General features: G+C 47.6%; 1 long non-coding RNA gene across 2 annotated transcripts in view; it reads left to right on the top strand.

Annotated features, from left to right (window-relative positions):
• Positions 1-23,280, top strand: part of LOC122438686 — a 96,321-nt gene that overhangs the window by 37,325 nt on the left and 35,716 nt on the right. Inside the window, exons 2-3 of one of the 2 annotated variants that reach the window (XR_006268608.1) lie at positions 17,959-18,064; positions 21,810-22,283. This is a non-coding gene — a long non-coding RNA (uncharacterized LOC122438686). Of the gene's footprint in view, positions 1-17,958; positions 18,065-21,809; positions 22,284-23,280 lie in introns of those variants that run through there. The other variant, XR_006268609.1, reaches the window with a different exon arrangement.

Raw genomic sequence — 23,280 nt, forward strand, 5'->3', positions numbered from 1 at the left:
TGGAATCATACAGCATTTGTCTGTCTATGCTGGGCCTATTTCACTTAGCATAAGATCTTCAAGGTTTATCATGAAGCAGGTGTCAGAATTTCCTTCCTCTTTCAGGATGAATGACATTCTGCTCTACGTATAGACCACATTTTGTTTATTCCTTCATCTGTTGGTGGGGATTGGGGTTGCTTCTACCTTTTATTTAGTTTTGGCTGCGCTGGGTTTTCATTGTGCTGGGTTTGCATGCGCTTTCTTGAGTTGGGGCGAGCAGGAGCCAGTCTCTAGTTGCGGTGTTCAGACTTCTTATTGTGGCGTCTTCTCTTGTTGCGAAGCTTGGGCTCTCAGCACGCAGACTCCAGTAGCTGTGGCACATGGGCTCAATAGTTGCAGCTTGAGGGCTCTGGAGCTTGGGCTCTAGGTGTCCAAGGTAAGCCGATGCACTGGCTGAGTTGCCCCTCATCACATGGAATCTTCCCAGACCAGGGATCAAACCCGTGTCCTCTGTTTTGGCAGGCAGATTCCCATCCACTGTGCTACCAGGAAGTCCTTTACCTTTTGGCTATTGTAAATAGTGATGCTGTGAACTTGGGTGTACATACATCTCTCTGAGACCCTACTTTCAGTTTTTTTGGACATACACAGAAGTGAAATTGCTGGATCACATGGTAATTTTAATTTTTTGAGGAACCCTCAAACTGGTTTCCCCTGCAGCTGCACTGTTTTACTTTCCCACTGATAGTGCCTTAGAGTCCCAGCTTCTCCACATCCTTGCAGTCCTGATGGGCAGGAGGAATCTGTGCATTTAATAAGCTGTTCAGGAGATCCTGGAGTTGTCAGTCCCTGGGTAGGGCCCCATGCCATTGGACTCAGTGGTGACTTGGGCTCTTTCTAGCTCGAAAGTACCTGGATGCATATATAAGGATAAACTTGAATGGCTAAACTTAGAGTGAGTGTCAGCAGTTGTCATGATTTGCCTCCATGCTATGTTTGTTTGGGGGCTTCCCTAGTGGCTCAGGCCGTAAAGAATCTGCCTGCAATGCAGGAGACCTGCATTCAATCCCTGGGTTGGGAAGATCCCCTGGAGAAGGGAATGGCTACCCACTCCAGTATCCTTGCCTGGAGAATTTCATGGACAGAGGAGTCTGGCAGGCTACTGTCCATGGGGTTGAAAAGAGTTGGACACAACTGAGCGACTAACATTCTCACTTTCTATGTCTGTCTGGGATTTTTCTCTAGCTGTATTAGGTGTGAGCAGTTTTCTTCTCCATTGACTTTGAAGATGGAATCAGTATCTGGCGCTTGATAGACGGCTCAAAAATGGAGTGAATCAATGAGTGAACAAATTAAAGTCCCTAAGGCAGAGAACTGGCATTCCGTTTATTATGAACCTCTCGCTGCACTAAGCAGAAGTGTGCTAACACAGTTCATACTGATAAATGTTCGATTGTGAAGTAGACACATATGGATCATTTTTGCCAGTGTAAGAGTTGGCATATTGAGAAGACTGAATGCAGAGTGAGCCCCAGGTGACCGTGCCTGGGTTTCTGCCTTATAGGAGAGTTCTTTGGTTAAGGCAAAGCCTGTGTAGGCAGCATCAGAAGGTATGGGGTCTAGGGCAGGGGTCCCCAACCTCTGGGATCTAATGCCTGTTGATCTGATGTGGAGCTGATGTAATAATAAAAAAGTGCACAATAAATGTAATATAGCTGAACCATATGGAAATCACCCCTCCACCCCCTTCCCCACACACCCTGGTCCATGGAAAAATTGTCTTCCATGAAACCCGTTCCTGGTGCTAGAAGGTTGGGGACCACTGGTCCAGAGGAACACACCTAGATGAATGAGTCTGTGCATTTCTCTTCCCTGTGCACGGAGCTCCCAGGGCGAGCCAGCTGTTGGCAGCCAGGAGCGGGTAACACCCTGGAGCAGGTTTGTCTTTCCAGGGGAGCCTCCCATCCAACTGTGGCCTGCCCTGCCCTGCGGGCTTGCTGGGGCCAGCGCTGCTCAGGGGAGGTGGGGCCCTCCCTTAATGGGTGGTCCAGAAGAGGGGAGACTGCTGCTTTGTTCTCTGGAAGGTGGAGCAGGGTGTCACACCACAGCCCTGGACGTCCTGCTGATCACAGCCCCGTGGATGTGTCCGCAGTTGTGTCCTGCGGGGCCTCCAGTGCCGGCAGCCCTTCCCATCTGGACCGCGGTCACGGAGAAGACAGCTCCGCAGCCTCCTTGGCAGCATGGGTTTCACCATGGGTGCACCCAGCAGGGGCGGGGCACCGGCTTCATCACGGCCAGTGTGCTCAGCCAGGATGCTCCCCTGGCTATAAATCAGATCTTCCCTTGGAGTAGACAGCCTCAGGATTACATACAGTGTCATAGTGAATCCACACAGTGGGTAGTTTTAACTTTGCAGGGCGGTGAAGTTAAAGTGTATATTTCTTTAACAGCTTTGGTCAGAAGCATTGATGTCATCTGTTCCCTGTACTCACTAATTGCAGGCCCTGCTCTGCCTTTCACATCCCCCTGTTCAACACAGAATTTTTTTTTTTTTTTTTAAATCAGCACAGCAGGTTCTTCTGGCTTCTCTGAGTTTTCTCTTGGAAGTTGGTGAAAGTTGAATGAGTGAACTGATTTAAAAACCAGGATGGGATTTTCCCCGTGGTCCAGTGGTTAAGAATCCACCTGCCAATGCAGGGGACAGGTGTTCGATCCCTGGTCCGGGACGATCCCACCTGCTGTGGGGCAACGAAACTCATGAGCCACAACTACTGAAGCCCTAGAGAGTGGAGTGGTGGGGTGGGGGTGGGGCTGCAACTAGAGAAAGTCTGCAAGCAGCGGTGACGACCCAGCACAGCCAGAAACAAGCAAAATTAATTTAAAAATGATTAGAAGGGTATATTTGAAAAAACAACAACAGAATGCATCTAGGAGAAGGTCCTTAGAGACGAATGTGTATATCCATGAAATTAACAAGTGTATTTGCAACCATAACTGACATCGACACCGTGTGTCCTCAGAGCAGGCTGTTCCGAGCCTCCTCTTCCCGCGGAGGAGAGGAGGGAGGCGCTGAGCGGGGGTGACTCGCCCGAGTCACGCAGCTCATAACAGAGCGGCTGTCCTCTGTATCTTGGTCTCTGGCTTGTCTCCCCATGGCGCTGTTGTCTCGCATGCCTTCCGTCCATTCATTCATTCTCTGTTCCCTACTCTATGCTCCCAGCACTTAGAAGAAAAAGTGAGGCAAGACATACACAGCCCAGAAGTAACCTCTCTAACATGTACAGTTTAGTGCCTTTTAGTATATTCACAGTGGTGGGCAATCATGCCCTGTCTTTAGTCCTAGAACATTTCCCCCAACCCCAAAGGATACCCTGTGCTCATTAAGCAGTCACTCCCCATTCTCCGGCACCCCCAGTCCCTGGCAACCACTGACTGGCTTTCTGTCTCTATAGATTTGCCTGTTTTGGATATTTCATACAAATAGAATCCTAGAACATATGGCCTTCTGTGTTTGGCTTCTGTCACTTAGCATGTGTTCAAACCTCATCTGTGTTGTAGCATGTATCAGCATGCCATTCCTTTTTAAGGCCCAGTCATTATCCATTGTGTGGAGACACCGAATTTTGTTTATCCATTTCTTTGCTGGAGAGCATTGGGCTGTGAACAGTTCTGCTATGAACATTTGTGTACACGGGTTTGTTTGAATTCCAGTGTTCGGTTCTTTGGGGTATATACCTAGCTGTGGAATTGCTGGTTTTAATGGTAATCCTATGTTTACCAAAGTTTTTGAGGAACTTTCTAGCACTTTTGAGTGGAGCAGGTCTTTTCTTACACGTCCAGTCTTAAGAAGACCAGAATATGCGTAAACGTCTTTGTGTGTGCATGCTAAGTTGCTTCAGTCATGTCTGACTCTTTGTGACCCTGTGGGTTATAGCCCACCAGGCTCCTCTGTGCATGGCAAGAATACTGGAGCGGGTTGCCATTTCCTCCTCCAGGGGATCTTCCTGACCCAGAGATCAAACCTGTGTTTCTCACATCTCCTAGTTCTTTATCACTAGCACCATCTGGGAAACACTGTCTTCACACAGTGTCAAATATCTGAGTGAAAAATCAACTGTGTGCATGTCCTCAATGGTTTATGATCCAAATGTTTGACTCTAAGGGAACCCTAAGACCCGTGTTCTTTAAACACACAGAGACCCAAACATTTAGATGAAGGTGACCAGCTCAGTAAATGCAGAGACCACAGGCGTTTGGAGAGAGAAGGTTGAATGGCTGACTGTTGTTCAAGCTACAGAGAGTCTGCATTTCTCTATCAACACAAATGCTGACTAAAGACCAATTTAAGTCAAATGAAATGAGAACAGGGTTGGGGTGGGGAGGTAGGGGGTGGGAGGGTATGGGTGGGGGGATGGGCAGAATCTAATACCTGCCTCTCGGGCACCTGTCTGCTTCAAGCTTCTGGACTCAGAGGCATGTATCAACTTGCATGGCCCCCATAACCGGCTTTCTTGGGCAAAACATCTCACTTATCCTGACATACCACAGCTACTTAGTTGTGGAAATTTAACCTTCTTAAAAACAAAATCCCGTGACTCACCCTGTCCTTCACTAAACTGGAAAAGTATAACCTGGTAGACCAGTAGAAGTAGCTAGCTGAAAATATCTCATCTATACCGCGTCTTCTGAAGATCTGAGACCTCTGTTAAGCTGGTGATTTTCAGGAGTAAGCATCTTTGGCCTCTGGTCAATAGACAGGGGACTTCCAGTGCTCTTTGCAATTTTCAGAGTGCTTGTTGCTTTGGGAGTCAGTGGAAAGAGAAGGGACTCTGGCATTAGACTGAACTAGACCCCCCAAGTCTTGAACCTAATGCTTTCCAGTGGTGTGACTTTTCTTTGTGAGCCTGTTTTGGTATGTTTTGCTTTTATTTGCTTATATACCATTACCTTTTGGCTGGTGTGAGGATTAAATGAGATAGGGTGTGTATTAGTTCTTTTCTGTGTCAAGCACATCAGGCCCCCTTGTTTCACCCCTCATCCAGATTCCAGTAACATTTATTCTTCACACCAGTTATGTTTGGCTGTCCATGGTTTAGGGGGATGAAAGATGGGGGACACAGCCCAGCAGCAGGACCTGTCCATGTGCAGAGAGCAGTATATAACAGACTCACATGTTTTCACTCTATTGAGATATTCCGTTAGCCTTACTTCTTTCTGCTCCTCCATTTCCTTTTCATTCTACTGTGGGATGAATTAGATCACCCAGAAGGCACATTCTTTATCCAGAACATCAACACACCCTATTTCCTTTGAAGGGCAAAATCAAAGGAAAGCAAACAAGAGACCCAAAGAAGACCATTGTGCTGGCTGGGAAGATTTGGGCGCCTTGTGGATGCTTGGATCTGAGCCCCTTATTCCAGCCTCAGCAGTTTCAGCCACAGAGGAGTTCTCTGTTCAAGTGCCATCTTCTGTCTCCTGTGGGACAGTGCCCTCTGCCTTCAAAACCCTTGACTTTTCTTTCACAGTTCCAAGTTCATGATTGCTGTCTATCTCAGCTCATGGGGACTCCCTCCCTCCACAAATGTGTGGAGTGTGCCAACCATGGGCCATCCTTGCCATCAGCCAACTGGTTGGAGTTGCATTTCCGAGTTAATGGATCCAGTGCAAGTTATACCACAGTGAATGTATTAGTCTCATGCAGACGAGTGTCTTAAAGTGCTTACATGCAGACATTGCCAAAATAGTCAAATTATTCCAATGGCATGGGAGTGAATTCTCAATCCCCGAGTCTTTAAAATTTAAATATTTCCCCAATCATTTGTAAGTGGTAAGATAAACAGCCCTCTAGCTCGTCATTTGATTAAAGGCAGACATACCCAACCAGGCTTGCTGTTAGTGTGAGAATAATCTCTCTACTGTTCACCCCTGTTTCTCTCTGAGTGCTTCCATACTTTCTGAAGAACCAGGGAGAAACCTGCCTTCCTCTCCCTTTCTCTGCCGATCTCCACAGGAAAGAGGTGGGGGGACACCCAGTTGGTGAGGTGGGGAGAAGGGCCTCTGAGCGTGTATCCCGACGTGTGTGCATGTGTGTGAGTCACACAGTCGTGTCTGACTCTTTGTGACCCCATGGACTGTGGCCCGCCAGGCTCCTCTGTCCATGGGATTCTCGCAGGAATATTGGAGTTGGTAGCCATTTCCTACTTGGCTAAGGAAGCTCACATGCTAAGTCAGCGCTTGCTCCAGGATGTGCTCTCAGAACCTCCCACGTGGAAGTTACATTTCTCCCTTTGTCACTGAACCCTCTGTGGACCGGGTACCCGCTGGAGCCTCCCGGTGTCACACCACAGCCCTCGGCTGGAATCTCCCAGTTCTTCAAATTCCAGGAGGGAGAGGGGCTGATGTAGTTGGTCTGGGTCACTGCAGCCTCCAGGCCCCCAAGTCTTTGGATGTGTCCCTGCCCTCCGCTCAGCTGCCCACATGTGACCACAGCTGCGGCTCCGGTGACCAGAAAGCCCCACTGAGCCCAGTTGAATGTTTCCTAGAGTTGGGCGCTTGCAGAGAGGGGGTGTCTCACCTCTCCGCACAGCCTCCCACCATCTTCTGACTTCTCACCATCTCCCCTCCTCCCCTCCATCACCCCACACCCCACCCACCTCCCCCCTCCAGCAGATGGCCCTGGCTCCCCTCCTTGGAAGCTCTTGTACCCCCACATCCCCCACCCTCACGGGCTCACCATGCAGCCCGAGTCCTCACCAGCTTCCTCTCCCAGACGAGGAGTTTCTTCTTCGAGGCGTGGTGGCAGCTGTTTAAGATGATAGTTTTATCCACAGCATCGATTACACTGTCCATACGGTGAGTCTCCTGCCCACATGGTGGGGACTGCAGTTCTTTGTAAGGTCGTTGGGGGCTCCATGCTGCCCCTGCTCACGGGGACACCCCGCCTCTGATTCTGCTCAGGCACCCCTTGGTCAGGGACCCAGTTGTCCCTTTCTGCCCCACAGAAGGGCTCCCTCAGCCCCGCTCTCCACCTGCAGATCAGAGGGACTTACCTATGTCAGGATGTCATTCCAGGTGAACTTGGAGAAGCCTTTCCACTTGGGGCAGCTCGTCCTCCCCTCTGGACCTCTCTCATAGAAGGGTCTTTCTTCTGCTTGGAGTGCTCCTCATCCCAGGGTCCTGGCTGCCCTCCACTCCTGTTTTCAGTGGCCATCATCTATTCTCTCCCCTTCCTCAGGCCTCTGGGGAGGAAATCTTTATCTTTCATTTAAGTGGAAGTCAGTGATTTCTTTGGACTTTCATTTCCACTTTGGTGTAACCCGGGGAAGAGAAGATGGCCCCATGGTACAAGTGAAAAAGAAGAGGGAAGAGAAGTACATTCACGGCCATGGCAGGGTGCACAGGCTGTGCACTGCACAAATCCAGGTTCCCGTTCACATGGACTGTGGTGTGATGTGAAAAATGGGGTTTGCCGGGTGAAAATGCTTTCTTTGAGCTCTGCCTTCTCTTATTTGAGGGCAATTAGGAGGCATGGAGAGGGTGATGTGTTTTGAGCCCAGAAGATCCCAATTTGAATCCCCTTGTTTCTGTCACCATCCCATCAAACGGCCCTGGACAACTCTCACAACATCTCAGACTCCAGTTTCCTCATTTGTGAAAGGAAAATGATAGCACCCCCTTTACAGAATTGCTGTGAGAAAGAAATGAGACCTGATATTGATCAGATGGCATATTTTAGGTGCTCCATAGATGCTATTTCCCCAGGAGAGTTGTCTGGTTGAAGGAATGTTTGCCAATCTCATTTTTGGCCCTTTTCAAGTGAAAATAAATAGGACCTTCAAGAAATGCTAAGGGTATATCTGTTGGAGGAAGAAAAAGATACAATTATTTCCCTTGAAGCTCAGTTGAGGAAAATAAGAAATTAAGATATGTGGCCTATTGGGACATTCCAGAAAGTTGCCATCTTTAAAAAAAATATATTTATGCTTATTCAGTTGTGCCATTTCTTAGTTGCAGCATGTGGGATCCATTATATATATGTGTATATGTGTGTGTGTGTGTATATATATATATACTTTAGTTGCTGCCCGTGGAATTCAGTTCCCTGACCAGGGATTGAACCCAGGCCCCCTGCATTGGGAACACAGTATTAACCACTGGACCACCAGGGAATTTCCAAAAGTTGCAATCTGGACATCAGAAAGGACAATTTATTGAGCCCTTCCTGAAAGTTAGGCACTGTTTGAAGTATCTCCATGGGTTATTGCTCTGGTGAAAATCAACTCTTCTGGGACACAGCATCCCAGACCCTGTCCCCAGAATTCTGTGTCTTTGTCAAAGGATGAAAAAAAAAATATCCTTTGCTTTCCAACTCGCTTCTGGCATTGCCTGGCACTTCTGCAGATCTTTGGGTCCCCGAATATGGTCTTTTTGCATCAGCCCTTCTGTCCCTTTTGATAATTACCAAAGATGTGCTTAAGACGCGAGTCCAGGAGCTGGTGGTGTGCTGGAGCCGGCTTGCGCCCCCTGCTGGAGCTCCCGGTTTGCATCTCCTCTGTCGGTCTGGCCCTTGAGATCAGCCATCACAGAAGTATTTGCAACATGGAAGACAGCAGATTCTACAAATTAGGACCAGCCCCTCTCTCCTTTCGAACTGGTTGGCTGCCTCCCACTGACCTGCTCACAGCAACTCAGGGGCTGGAGAAAACTCAACAGGCTTTTCCAGACTTGAGCGGAGGTGCTCGTAGGAAACCTTTAATTCACAGACATGTACTAAATGGAGACTTTCAGGTAGGCAGATTTTCCACTTCTGTTGTTGTTCAGCCACAAAGTCGCGCCCCACTCTTTGCGGCCCCATGGAATGCAGCACGCCAGGCTTCCCTGTCCTTCACCATCTCCCAGAGGTTGCTCAAACTCCTGTCCGTTGAATAGGTGATACCATCCAACCCTCTCATCCCCTGCTGCCCTCTTCTCCTTTCGCCTTCAATCCACTTCTGTTTGTGCTAAGTTGCTCCAGTCGTGTCCGACTCTGTGCGACCCTATGGATTGACACCCACCAGGCTCCTCTGTCTGTGGGATTCTCAGTTCCAAACGGAGGAAGACAAGTGACAGGTCTTAAAAACTACACTTGAAAGGCACCCTCCGGGGACCAGGTACATCTTTCGTGTTACCTTTTGAACCTGGAAATAGCTTAATATACTGTTTCTTATAACCCGACATCTCTGCACTCTGGAAATGAAAGGGGAGGGTACAGACCTAGCAGAAAGTAGGTGAAGTCCAGTGTTCATAGAAGAAAAGAACGGGCCGGCACATCCTGAACGTCAGTGTTTTCCCACAAGGTGGCGCTCGCGTCTCAGGAGACGGGAACTATCAGACATGCTCGCCGCTGCCGAGCTGCGGAGAATTGGGCTCACATGCACCTTGTAATCTATCGCCTTAGCGCAATTGGTTTGAGCTGAGCGATGCTAAGGTCAAAGTCACTGGCCCGCTGCCTAGCAAATCCATCTCTGTGATCCTGTGAGTCCTCATTCATTATTTCTGCTCCTGGAGGAAGAGGAGCAGAAAACTCCCAGCCGTGGTGGGGGGGTCCTTAGCTGGTGAGTCTCATGTTCACCGATGAAGGAGAGGAAATTCTTTTTTTAAAAAATTAATTAATTTATTTTAATTGGAGGCTAATTACTTTACAATATTGTAGTGGTTTTTGCCATACACTGACATGAATCAGCCGTGGGTGTACCTTACATGTGTCCCCCACCCTGAACCCCCCTCCCACCCCCCTCCCTATCCCCTCCCTCAGGGTTGTCCCAGAGCACCGGCTTTGAGTGCCCCGTTTCATGCATCCAACTTGGACTGGTGATCTTTTTCACATATGGTCATATACGTATTTCACTGCTATTCTCTCAAATCATCCCACCAGGAGAGGAAATTCTAACTGAGCCTTTAGTTCTCATAAGGAACCAGAGGGTTCCTCTGTCTCCAAATGGAAGGTATAGAAGATGTCAGAGATCTCTGGAGAGCGTGCTTCTGAATCCAGGGTCCCCTCCTGCTCCCCTCATCTCCAGGGTCCCTCCTTCTGCCCTCTGCACATCACCAGTTCACAGCCTTGATGAAATCCTGCTGTGAGCTGCAGGGCTTAAAAGGAAGTAGTGCTGCTCAGATGAGGTACAGCACAGAGCAGATGTGATGTGAGCCCTGACCATCCGCTTGAGCTCTCTGATCAGTCGTCTCCTCACTGACCCTCCCTAGCAGGCCCTGGAGTTCCCCCTCTCCCTGGCAGCCCACTGGACCTGAACCCCCCAGCCTGAGATCAAGTGTTGCCCTTTGGCCTGTTGTGGTCACAGATGCCAGCTCTTGCTCCTGACCAGCTCTGCTGGAGGTCACTTTGTCCTGCTGGCCTGGCTAGTGTTCCCTCCGGGCGTCACCTCCAGCGTTGTCTGCTGACCATGGCCCCTTGATCTCCTCCTCGCTTCTCTGAGCTGAGCCTGCTCCCGCCGTCCTCCCTGGAGGCCCTGTCCACCTCTCGGCTCCCACTTTCCTCACCTGCCCACTGGGCACTTCTGGTCCTGTTCCCCAAGCCCTTCATTTAGCCCCAACTCCTCTCAAGTTGTTCCTCTGCCTCACCAGCAAACAAAGCACCTTTCAAATGGTCTCAGCACCGCCCTTTCAGCAGGAATCACCTTGGGGAAGCAGAGTCTTGGGAATCTCATGAAATGAATCTCTCATCTCTCTGTTAAACACTGACATCCTGTGCATGTCAGATTATGCCAGACATCAGAGTCAAGTGTACAAAGTACACAATTCTAACCTTTGCAGCCTTTGCCAATGGCATACATAGACCAAGGCCCCACCTTGCCTCTCTCTGCCTGGTCCTGACCAAGTCCTTCTGCTTTCAAGTTTTCTTATTAGGCTGATCTGAAGGGAACTGCCATGTAAGGTCGCCAGTATTCCTTGCTTCCCATCTAGTTCTTCTATTCAAGATAGCCAGTAGCTGGAGAGGCACATGAAATCAAGGGAGAGTTTATTCACAGTGAACAGATCAGATCTGAATGCTGAAGGGAAGGATCCAGTTGGTAGGGAAAGCAAAAGTATTTGTGATTGCCTGTAGTGAAGACAAAATAGCTGTCCTTCACCCAAGATCTTACAGCTCACAGGTGTAGAAAAAGCAAGAATGGGCCACGGGGTCAGTTTGAGACTTATCAGCCTTCCTGACACGTAAGGCTCATGCATCCTGAGGACCAGTCCTGTCACTTCCTTCCTAACATCACTGTGGCGGTGCCCTTCCTGAATCCAGATCTCCTCCTGCGCTTGATTCCAATCTCTTCCAGCCTTTTTTCTTTCAGGCACCGTGATGATGGCATGACTGGCCCCCATGAGCGTACTGTCTGTATCTCTGCCCTTTGCTGGGGAGCTGCGCGGTCTCCACGCACTCTGATTCTGGGACCCACAGCTTACTGTTGCCAACGGGACAGGAACAAACCAGATGAAAGTGCAGATTTGCGAAACACTTGCCCACTTTCTCCTCCATCACCAAATCCCACTTCTTTATGTGAACACACCTGGGCCAGACTCCTGGAGGATGAGAGGCTATGGAGCTGAGGCATCAGCCAAGACCCTCTTAACCAACCAGTCCTCAGCTGACCTGTAGGATGGCCCAGCAAGGCATCTGCTCAGGAGCAGAAAGAAAGGTCTGTTTATGCACTCCACTGACGTTTTGTGGTTGTTTTTATGCAACAACATTGTGGCCATAGAGAGCTCTCCTGGCATAGAATGTGAGCGCCATCAGAGGTGTTCTCACCTGGAGATTCTAGGAGTGATGGAGCCTCTTCCCTCATCTTTCTGTCATTCTAGGCTCCTGGGAGTAGATTGGGAAAGTGTTGAGAGATTCTGGTGACATATTTTCATAAGAAAGAACACAGAGGATCATGGTTCTTTGAGTCAGAGGTATGTAGGAGTGCTATCTAGCTGAATATAGGAAGGGACCTTTATTATCCTTCCCTGGGCTCCATTATTGACACCTCCTGGTAACCAGACATTATTCAGCCTGTTTAGTTGAAGAAGCGAACAGCTCCTGCATGGGTAGCCTTTGGGTTTATCACATGTGATACAGCACTTTCCAAATGGAACTAAAGTCTAGCAATCTCACTTCATCACCTGGATTATTGCAATGACTCCTAAATTTGTGTCCAGATCCTGCCCACCACTGCCAGATTTATCTGTCCCCAACACACTTCTCTTCTCAGTTTCCTTCTCTCTACTCAAGGAAATCCAGCAGTTCTCCAAGGGCTTTTGGACTAAGCCCAGCTCAGTCTGGTCCTTTAGTAGCCCTATAGCTTGCACCAGCCTAGCGACAGAGGATGAGATGGTTGGATGTTATCACCGACTTGATGGACAAAAGTTTGAGCATGGGAGATCTCTCTGGGAGATAGTGAAGGACAGGGAACCCTGGCGTGCTGCAGTCCCTGGGGTTGCAAAGAGTCAGACATGACAGTGGCTGGACAATAACAACACCATTTCCCACACACTCTGGCATGGACCAGGCTCTGGGCCTTTCCCAATCTGTGCCCCTCACTGCCACTTCCCTGCCCACCTGCCCTTCTCCTCATCTCCACTCCACCTGTGCTGAGCTGGGTGCAAGGTCCCACCCAGCCCTCACCTCACCCATGAAGCCTCCTTGGTATCTCTAGAAAATGCTGATGTTTCTGTGTTGTGAGAAGACGTAACACTTGGAACCAGAAGTGAGTCTCACAACCTTCCCGTCCCTCAGTGACCAGTCTCCAGAGAACAAGGCAATGGCAGAGAATTTAGATGAGTCCTCATTAGAACTGTTAATTAAAAGCTACTGGTAACCCAAGGGGAAAGCTGTGAGAAACACATACTCGGCTTCCCCTTCTGTAAGCCTGCAGAGGATACGTGGTGGAGAAAAAAAAAATAGGATTTTCTAACCTTGTGGGTGGAGATGGCACCTTGGAGATTATGAAACAGGAAATATTTCCTTCCTAGTAGAAGCTGGGGCTTCCCTGGTAGCTCAGCAGTAAAGTATCCACCTTTCAATGCAGGAGAAATGGGTTCAATCCCTAGGTCAGAAAGATCTCCTGGAGAAGGAAATGGCAACCCACTCCAATATTCTTGCTGGGGAAATCCTGTGGATAGAGGAGCCTGGCAGGCTCTGGTCCATGGGGTCTCAAAGAGTCGGACATGATTTAGCAACTAAACAGCAACAACGGGTAGAAACTACTGTCTCTGAGAATTAATGTTTGTTCTGTGTGTGAGTGAGTGGACCTGTTTCAACAGGTGTAACAGTTAAAGAAACAGTCATGCCTGTAACCATTCAGAGAGATCACAAAGGCAATCTGACCTGTAAGGTCCTTCTGGACCCAAAGGAAAGCAGGCATCCCAAAACCATGCCCATTGGATGCTTGTGGGATCTGGGGGTCAGTGGATGTCAGGGCTAATCTAGGAGAAGTTTGGACCCTCTCCAGGCTAGGTGATTTAGACCTGAGAAATGTACTGGGGGGAGAAAGGAGATGGTGGTGGCATTGTGGTCCCTTTTGATGCATAGAGATTTGGTTTTCTCAAGGGTCACTGGAGATTCCAGCTGGGGAGGTTTGATGAAAGGAGATGCTTTGAGGGGAGATATGGGAATTCTAGTCCTGGGAGCCAGGTTAGGGGCTAAATTTGCACCCTGAGGGCCACCTATGTGGAAGCATTAACATTTCAGATGCCGTCCTTTTGGAGCCCAGTAAAGTCCCCTCTATTGGTTTGGCCAAAAAAATTGTTTGGGTTTTTCCATAAGATGTAACAGAAAAACCTGAACAAAATTTTTGGCCAGCCCAATATTTAGTACTCGGCTTTATCCCTTCCCCTCCAACATTTAGTGCATTCTTTTAATTGACCTAATTCTCCTGAGCACATGTTGTGCAGCTGGCCTGAGGCCACAGGGGACAGAGGTCAAAATGGAGGGTTACTAGTGCATCTCTGCCTTCTCAAGGGCCTATGACTTCTTCACAAGCAGTTTTTAACTTTGTTGTTGTTCAGTGGTTCAATCATGTGCATCTCTTTGTGACCCCATGGACTGCAGCACACTAGCCTTCCCTGTCCTTCACTGTATCTCCTGGAGTTAGCTCAAACTTATGTCCACTGTGGCAATGATGCTAAACAGCCATCTCATCCTCTGTCGCCCCCTTCTCCTCCTGCCCTCAATATTTCCCAGCATCAGGGTCTTTTCTAATGAGTCAGTTCTTCACATCAGGTGGCCAAAGTATTGGAGCTTCAGTTTCAGCATCAGTCCTTCCAATGACTATTCAAGGTTGATTTCCTTTAGGATGGGCTGGTTGGATCTCCTTGCTGTCCAAGGGACTCTCAAGAATCTCCTCCAGCACCACAGTTCGAAAGCATCAATTTTTCGGCGCTCACCCTTCTTTATGGTCCAACTCTCACATTCGTACATGACTACTGGAAAAACCATAGCTTTGGACTATAGATGCTTCAAATAAGGAAGCAGGGTGGGAGGCTTGAGTCATCTCCTGGCTCAGGTGGTGCAGGCAGAGAACTGCGCCTGCTCATGGCAGCTCCGTGTACGCATCAACCAGACTTCTCCTGAGAAGCAGAATCACGTTTGGGCAGATACACTGAAAGAGATTTATTATCGGGGAGGGGCCCGTGGATGATGGTGACTGAGGAGTCCCATGACCTGCCATCTGCAGGGTGGAGGCCCAAGGAAACTGGTGCTGTGGTTTCAGCCCACACACCTGAGAACCAGGGGAGCTCATGGTGTAAGTCCCAATCTGAGTCCCAGTGCCTGAGAGTCAGCAGCATGATGTGAGGGGGCAGGAGGAGGGTGGACGTCCCAGCTCAAGCAGAGAGCAAATTCGCCCTTCATCTATCTGCCTTTTTGGTCTATTCAGGCTCTTAATGGATGGCACAAGGCCTGTCTGCATTGGTGAGAGCGATCATTTTTACTCAGTCTATTGATTCAAATGCTAATCTTTTCTGGGAACATCCTCATAGACACGCCCAGAAATAATGTCTTGCTAGCTCTCTGGATATCCTTTAGCTCAGTCAAGTTGACACATGAAATTAACCATCACAGTGTATAAGCAGATGCATTGTATGACTCAGCTGATTTGAGTACTGTAGTTTATTAAAAGTAATTATCATAGTAAATTTACAACGTGTGTGCTCAGTCATGTCTGACTCTTTGAGACCCCAAGGACTGTAGCCCACCAGGCTCTTCTGTCCATGGATTTTCCCAGGCAAGAATACTGGAGTGGGTTGCCATTTCCTACACCAGGTAATCCAGGGGATCTTCCCAATACAGGGATCAAACCCGCATGTCTTGCGTCTCCTGCATTGGCAGGCAGATTCTTTACAACTGTGCCACCTGGGAAGCCCACAATACAGAATTATTCTAATATGGTCAATAATCAGATTAAATTTAATGCAGACTCAACAGTGTCACAATGTTACTCTTCAGCTGAATTAGACAGCTCCACAGTGTTATCAGATGATGCATCATTCATGCCATCATAAGGCATTTGAGAACTTTATGCAGCAAGTTTTGGTTAAGTGTCAGTCAGTTCAGTCACTAAGTCATGTCTGACTCCATGAACCACAGCATGCCAGGCCTCCCTGTCCATCACCAACTCCCGGAGTTTACCCAAACTCATGTCCATTGAGTCAGTGATGCCATCCAACCATCTCATCCTCTGTCATACCCTTTTCGTCCTGCCCTCAATCTTTCCCAGCATCAGGGTCTTTTCCAATGAGTTAGCCCTTCGCATTAGGTGGCCAAAGTACTGGAGTTTCAGCTTCTGAAGTGAAGTGAAGTTGCTCAGTCATGTCTGACTTTGTGACCCCATGGACTGTAGGCTACAGTCCATGGGATTTTCCAGGCAAGAGTACTGGAGTGGGTTGCCATTTTCTTCTCCAGGGGATCTTCCCAACCCAGGGATCCAACCAGGGTCTCCTGCATTGTAGGCAGACGCTTTACCCTCTGAGCCACCAGGGAAGCCCTTCAGCTTCAGCATCAGTCCTTCCAATGAACACCCAGGACTGATCTCCCTTAGGATGGACTGGTTGGATCTCCTTGCAGTCCAAGGGACTCTCAAGAGTCTTCTCCAACACCACAGTTCAAAAGCATCAATTCTTTGGCACTCAGCTTTCTTTATAGTCCAACTCACATCCATGCATGACCACTGGAAAAACCATAGCCTTGACTAGATGGACCTTTGTTGGCAAAGTAATGTCTCTGCTTTTTAATATGCAGTCTAGGTTGGTCATAACTTTCCTTCCAAGGAGTAAGCGTCTTTTAATTTCATGGCTGCATTCACCATCTGCAGTGATTTTGGAGTCCCCAAAAATAAATTCAGCCACTGTTTCCACTGTTTCCCCATCTATTTGCCATGAAGTGATGGGACTGGATGCTATGATCTTAGTTTTCTGAATGTTGGTTAAGTGTGAGGTCTGATTATTCTGAATGAGCAGAGAGAGCCTTGAATCATGAATATAATTGTGACTAGCACTCTTACATAAGCAGTCCCTCTCTGAATTAATATTATAGTAGTCAAACCACAAAGCCAAGCCAATTCAATAAAGAACCAGACCCGAGTCTCTCTCACTCAACACTGCTAATTTGGTTATAGCAGAACAGTATCATTAAATTGATGTTAATTTAATTATTATTGATTTTTCAGGAACTCTTTTGAGGGGTGGCAAGTTATAAATTTGCTTTGGTTTTTATAAATTTAAAAAATTTATTCCAAGTTTTATGTTTATACATATTCAAGTAACATTATAAAAAATTTTAAGTCAAATTGGAAAGTCCCTGGAAAGGTTTCCCTTTTAGGGGATTATTACTCTAGTTTGAAAAAAACTATGATTTGGGAGAAAGATCTTTGGCTTATGTTTGTGTTATTGGCATCATAGACGTGTCTCCTATGCTTCTCCAGTTAGTTTTATGCATGATAAACGTGAGCTTCCCTGGTGGTTCAGTAGTAAAGAACTCACCTGCAACACAGAAGACACAGCAGGAGCTGCGGGTTCAATTCCTGGTTCAGAACGATCCCCTGGAGAAGGAAATGGCAACCCACTCCAGTATTCTCGCCTGGAAAATCCCATGGACAGCCCATGCAGCTGAAAAAGAGTCAGACACGACTTGGCAACTAAACAACAATGATAAACTTGGCTCTCCAATTATTATCATGCATCTTTGGTTTACCCCGTAGCACCAGGCACAATACTGGGCATGTAATAGGGGGTGGGTAAATACAGGGCTGTGTGGGAGTGATCTGGGCTCCATGAGTGGAGTGAAATTGATTGGAAATGGATTAGAAAGAAATGGAGTGAAATGTGTCCTTATCTTGCAGAATATTTTTTTCATTAAACATTAAAGGGAATTTTGCCTTATAAAGGCAAGCAAACTGAGGTTGCTTTGAAAGAGATTAAAAATTATGCAAAAGACATCACTGAAAAATTAGTATCTTCTGAAGTTCATATATGCAGAGCAAATATATTTAAATTCTTTTCAATGTCCCTTTCATCAGCAAACATTTAATAGCATTACTGACATCTGAGTTGTTTGTGGGGACCAAGATAATAGAAATCATTGACTCTCAAAGAGCTCAAAATCCCATAGATCGTATGGCAGCACCAGAGGTGTAAACTTCAAAGAACATTATTTCTTCTCTATTTCTCATTAAATACTTTATGTTCTGGGAAAATTCCATAGCCAGGCTATAAGTTCTGATATGTACAAGGGCCTCTGTGTCTCTCATGGTGCTTAATACAGATGAGCTGCTCAGTCAACACTTATGAAGTAAAAAGGTCTTTAAACTTGACAAAAGGGGAGATAAAAACCCCAATAATCTCCAAGAGTCCTGCCCATGTACATCCAGGGAATCCATACACTGCCATATGTCCTAGTACACACCTCCACTCCTGAGTATACACGCCCAGACACATACACTCTTTCTTTGTTTGCAGGGCAGTGAGATGGTCTGAAGCAGAACACTAGGATGGGGAGGCAATGTGAAGCTGTGTCCCCAGAAGACCTTCCCTGCATCTGGAAATCTGACCTGACCAGCTCAGGGTGGGTAATCCAATCCTGGTCACATTTTCAGTGAGCTCTCAGATATCGACAGCCTTCCTGATATGTACCCAGGCCTGAATTTCCCCCTGGGCTAGCCCAGTCTGCCTGATCATTTCAGGTCTTTTTTTTTTTTCCTTTTTAGGTCCTACCCTGTGGCATTAGGGATCCTAGTTCCCCGACCAGGGATCGAACCTGTGCCCTCTGCATTGGGAGCACAGAATCTTAGCCACTGGACCCCCAGGGAAGTCCCTGGCTGGCCATTTCAGTGCAAGAATGGAGCTTCTGTGGGTGGGGCTTGGCTGCAACCCACAGGCCCTGTGGAGGGGTCTGCTACCTAGAATTAGGGACCAAGCTGGCCCTGGTGGGCATGCCTGTTAGGGACCCCAGGAGTGGTCTCAGTGCCCTTTTCTAGGTTGTAAACAGAGCAAAGGGGAGAGTCCAGCTTCTACCCGCAGGAACTCCAGGGCTTTGGGTCACGACAGATGGCAGGGCAAAACCATCTTAGGGCCCAGGAATCTGAGTTTTAAACAAGATCCGCAGGTGATTCTGAAGTGCTCTCAAGGTGGAGGACTGCTGAGTGTGCTAAGAGCACCCATGCTGTTGGCCCTCCCACCCTGCTGAGGTTCAGGGTTGCTCCCCTCCCCTGGTGAAGGCCATCCTGAGACGCCACCCTGGACGGCTGGGAATTGGTCTGTGGCCCACGAACCTCCTTCTACCACCAACCCAGTCCCTGTCGGCTGCTGCTGTGGCCTTTCAGGCCATCCAGGTGGGAGCTGCTCTGACGTTTCTGTTTCACCCTCCTGATTGAGAATGTCTTAGTCACCACCAGAGCCTCGCCCTGCCCTCCTGGCCTCCTCCCTGCCTCTGCAGCTGGCGACTGCACCTTCATTTTCTTTTGCAGCCATCACATGTCTGCCATGGAAAGAGACAAGGCTGAAAGTAGCCTCGACATCGTATCTCTTGCCTGTGTCGTGAGCTGTGAGCCTCGTCCAGATCAAGGGCTCTGTTATCGATACTGGCAGGCTGAGGGCCAGTGCCAAGGACTCTCTTCTCCAGTATAGGCTCAGAAAGAGGGTGATTAGAAAAAAGAAACTGGGGCTTCCCTGGCTGTCCAGTGGTTAAGACATCATCTTCCAGTGAAGGGGGGTTGGGTTCTATCCCTGGTCAAGAGCTAAGATTCCCAGGTGCCTCATGGCTGAAAACCAAAACATAAAACAGAAATAATAATGTAAGAAATTCAAGAAAGACTTTAAAAATGGTCTGCATCCAAAAAAAAAAAAAAGAAAAGAAAACTTAAAAAAAAAGGAAGAAGAAGGAACCTAAGAATTTTCTCTGTTCTGTCCTCTCCCCTTCCTTCTGATGTTCCCCTCTGCATCCCATCACTGCATCCTGGACCTGGCATGAATCTAGCATGCGAGTATGACAACAGTTCTGTTGGCCAAGGGTGCAAGTAGCTCTATCTTCTGTCCCTAGGCTGGACTTACACCCTTAAAAACCAAGCCCCCTTCCCTGTACCTTAAAGCTGGTGGAGAGATTTGGCACCATCGGGTTCTTAGTTCAATGTGCTTGACACTCCACAAATAACGATTATTATTCCGAAGGGCAAATCCAGCCATCGCAGATAAACCTAACCTGATAAGGGGGGAGACAGAAATCAGTCAAATGAGGCTTTCCTCCTGTGGGCTGGATAAGTTTCTTACTTTTAGCACAATATTTTTCTTTTTCCGATTGGGTCTCCTGGCTGGTTGATTTCATTGTGGTTTCACCCAATTGAGCACCTACTGCAAGCTCAGCTCGCCCAGTCATTTCTAACACTGGCTTCATTCGGTGATTAGGATCACCCAGGGAGCTTTAATAAAGTACAGTTTCTTCCTTGTTGAGACTCCAGTTCAGTCAGTCTGGGATGGAGTCCTGGCATCTGCGTCTTTCTTTGTGATGAGTTAGGGAACCACAACCCTACACCACGCTATGTGCCATGGGGATACAAAAGGATTCTGACCCTGCTATTGCCTTTGAGGAGCTTATGGTCTAGTTGGGGATAGGTATTTTAGACACTCAGCAGCATTTTATTCTATTAAGTTCATAAGAATAATGTAGAGCCCGTGTTGGAATAGAAGATGGAGAGGACAGGATTGAGGTGGGTGTTTCCACAGTGTCTGTGTGTGCGTGTTTAGCTGTGAATTTCACCTGTTGATATCTTCCTGCCCCTTAATTGGTCCATTGTTTCATTGAGGATTGCAGACTTGTAAGTTCCTTGAGCTAGGAGAGTTATCTAATCCAAATGCCTGTGTTCACCTTCGAAGACACTAAATTCCAGAGAGATGACATGACTTGCCAGAGGTCCCGCAGAGGTCCTGGCAGAGCTGGAGGTGAATCTTGGGCTCAAGCTAGAGCATCTGGCATCCAGAGGGAGACAAGGACTACCTCCCACAAACTTCCTCTTGAGAAGGGGCACGGTAGAGAGATTTGTTACAGAACCCATTATGAAAATATCACCAACCTTGCTCAGTGGTCCCACGGCACTCCCACACTTGGGGCTTCATTTCTGCCCACCTCCACCTCTTGTAGCTGTCAGGCTGAGGAGATTCACAGGAAGGGCTTTTAGACTTGGGCAGTTAGAGCCGATTTGCTGCTTGTAATGATTGCTAAGTACATCTTACATTGGGGTTCTAGAGCCATCCCAAGGCCTCTTGGGTCTAGGACCTAAAAGGCTGGAAGGGTATCCCCCTCTGAACTGTAGTCCTCCTGTTTGGGGATAATCTAGTTAAATAGTCACAGAAACATTGAAACAGAGAGAGTGGTCATATTTGGATCAGCTGTCAGTAAACTTCTAGGGGACGAGAGAGAAGCTAGAAGGAAAAGTAGTCTCAGGGATAAGGGATGGCGTAGGAGTGGAGAGTATGGAAAAGAGCAAGCCCCAATGTTTCTGGAAGCTGAGCCAACTGTTTCCCTTCTGTCTTTGGTGACGGGGGAGACAGTGTTAGGACATGGGCTTTCTCTTTTGTAGCTTTTTCTATGTAGGCTGGGGTTCTCTTCATCACCTACTCCACCAACCTGCTGTGGTCTTGAGTGATGTGACCCAAAACACCAAAGCAATATACACTAGGGAGGGTGCTGTTGCCCCTTATATTTCTGTTGGATTATAGACTTGACATTTTTCAGCTTTGTAACATATATGGTGGTGTGTGTATGTATGTGTTCAGTCGTGTCCAACTCTTTATGAACCTATGGACTGTAGCCTACAAGGCTCCTCTGTCCTTGGAATTTTCCAGGCAAGAATATTGGAGCATTTTATTATCTCCAATAATGGCAACCTTATTGGAGAATAAGGTTGCCATTTCCTACTCTAGCGGATCTTCCCAACCCAGGGATTGAACCCACATCTCCTGCACTGGCAGGCGGATTCTTTACCCCTGCAACACCTGGGAAGCCCTTTGTAACATATAATAGTGTAATTAACATCTCACCAGGTCCAGAGGATAAAAGGAATTGGTCTAGCTGTAAAAATCAAGGAGATGTAGGAATCAAAGACAAGGAAGGCAAATGGGCATCTCTATGAACTAACTAGAGGATTTTTCCTCCTCTTGGTACTTGAATGTATGCAGAAGGGCAATATTGCTAAGATAAGGCTATCTGTGAATTATTCCCCCCTCTTCCTGCCATATTTCCTGCTTTGAGCTTGCAGAAAGAGATCCGTGAGGACTCACCTTGCTCTCTCCCTTCAAGTAAATTTTTTTTTTTCCAGCTGAAGACACTGGAATGCACCCAAATCTCAGAAGATGCTAAAGGACCCCCAATTCAGGAGCCCAGAAAACGCAACACCTAGACAGCCTTGCTCCAGGCTGCTTTGACCTTGTGGGTAGTTAACTGGGTTTCTGCCTCGTACTATGTGTCCCTGCAGTGCCCCTTCCAGGAGCTGGTTTCTCTTATTGTCTCGTTCAGAATTTCTGCCTGGTTCTCTTATCTGCTGATCCTGTGTTGGGGACTCTGAGGAGTTCTGTCAGTGCCTCTCAGTGCCTGGGGCCCTGCCCCTGAAGCCAGCTCCCCTGGCCAGTTCTCTTGGTTCTTGCACCCTGCTGACCATCTAGGTGGTTCTATTATGATTCAGGGAAGCCATTTAGCATCTGTGGTGGGCTGAATAATGGCCCCAAAGATGTCCATGGCTTAATCCCTGTACCTTTGAATGAATAGTTTGGTTTACATGGCAAAGGCAACTTCACAGAAGTAATAAAGGATTGCAGATTTTAAAATACAGAGTATTTCCTTTGTACTTAAAAAAAAAACTTTTCATTTTGTATTGGGGTGTAGTCAATTGACAATGTGGTGATAGTTTCAGGTGGACACTGAAGGGACTCAGCCAAACATATACAAGTATCCGTTCTCCCCCAGACCCCCCTCCCATCCTGGCTGCCATATAACATTGGGCAGAGCTCCCTAGGCTATACAGTAAGTCTTTGTTGGGTGTCCATTTAAGTATAGCAGTGTGTACATGTCTGATCCCAAGTTGAACTCAGGTGAGCCCAATATTACTAATCAAACCCCTGGTTTTCTGGGTTCATCACCCCTCTCCCAAGCGTATCATTATTTCTCCTAGTGCCTCATGTTCTTCTAACCCAGTAACTTTCTGTTGTTGCTAAAGATGGGCAAGGATTACTGTGAGATGAACTGCTTGTGATGACAGCTATTATTTCGTGAATGCTTATTGTGGTCCATTAGCTTTACAACCATCACTTCATTTTCTAAACACAATAACCACGTGAGGGAGTGGTTATTGCCATCATTTTGCAGACGAGGACACTGACATTAAAGCTCAGAGAGGTTGAGGTTCTTGCCCTGGGCTGTACGTTTGTTAAGTAACTGGGAAAAGAAAGTGAAAGTGTTAGTCATTCAGTCGTGTCCGACTCTTCGCGACCTCATGGACTGTAGCCCGCCAGGCTCCTCTGCCCGTGGAATTCTCTAGGTGAGAATGTGGGAGTGGGTTGCCATTTCCCTCTCCACGAATCCACGGTCTCCTTTATTGTAGGTGAATTTTTTATTGTCTGAGCCACTAAGGTATTTTGATTTTAAGGCCTGTTTCCAAACAATGGATCTACTTCCTTCCACAGTTAGGAAGTTTCTGTAAACCCCAAAGGATTTACCTTTGCTCATCATCTGCTTTTTGGAAAAGCAGCTGTTCTGATTTTACACAGACGACCACACTTTCTTTGATTTCCTTC

Source organism: Cervus canadensis, chromosome 3, assembly GCF_019320065.1.
Source record: "Cervus canadensis isolate Bull #8, Minnesota chromosome 3, ASM1932006v1, whole genome shotgun sequence".
In the NCBI taxonomy this organism is placed as follows: Eukaryota; Metazoa; Chordata; class Mammalia; order Artiodactyla; family Cervidae; genus Cervus; species Cervus canadensis.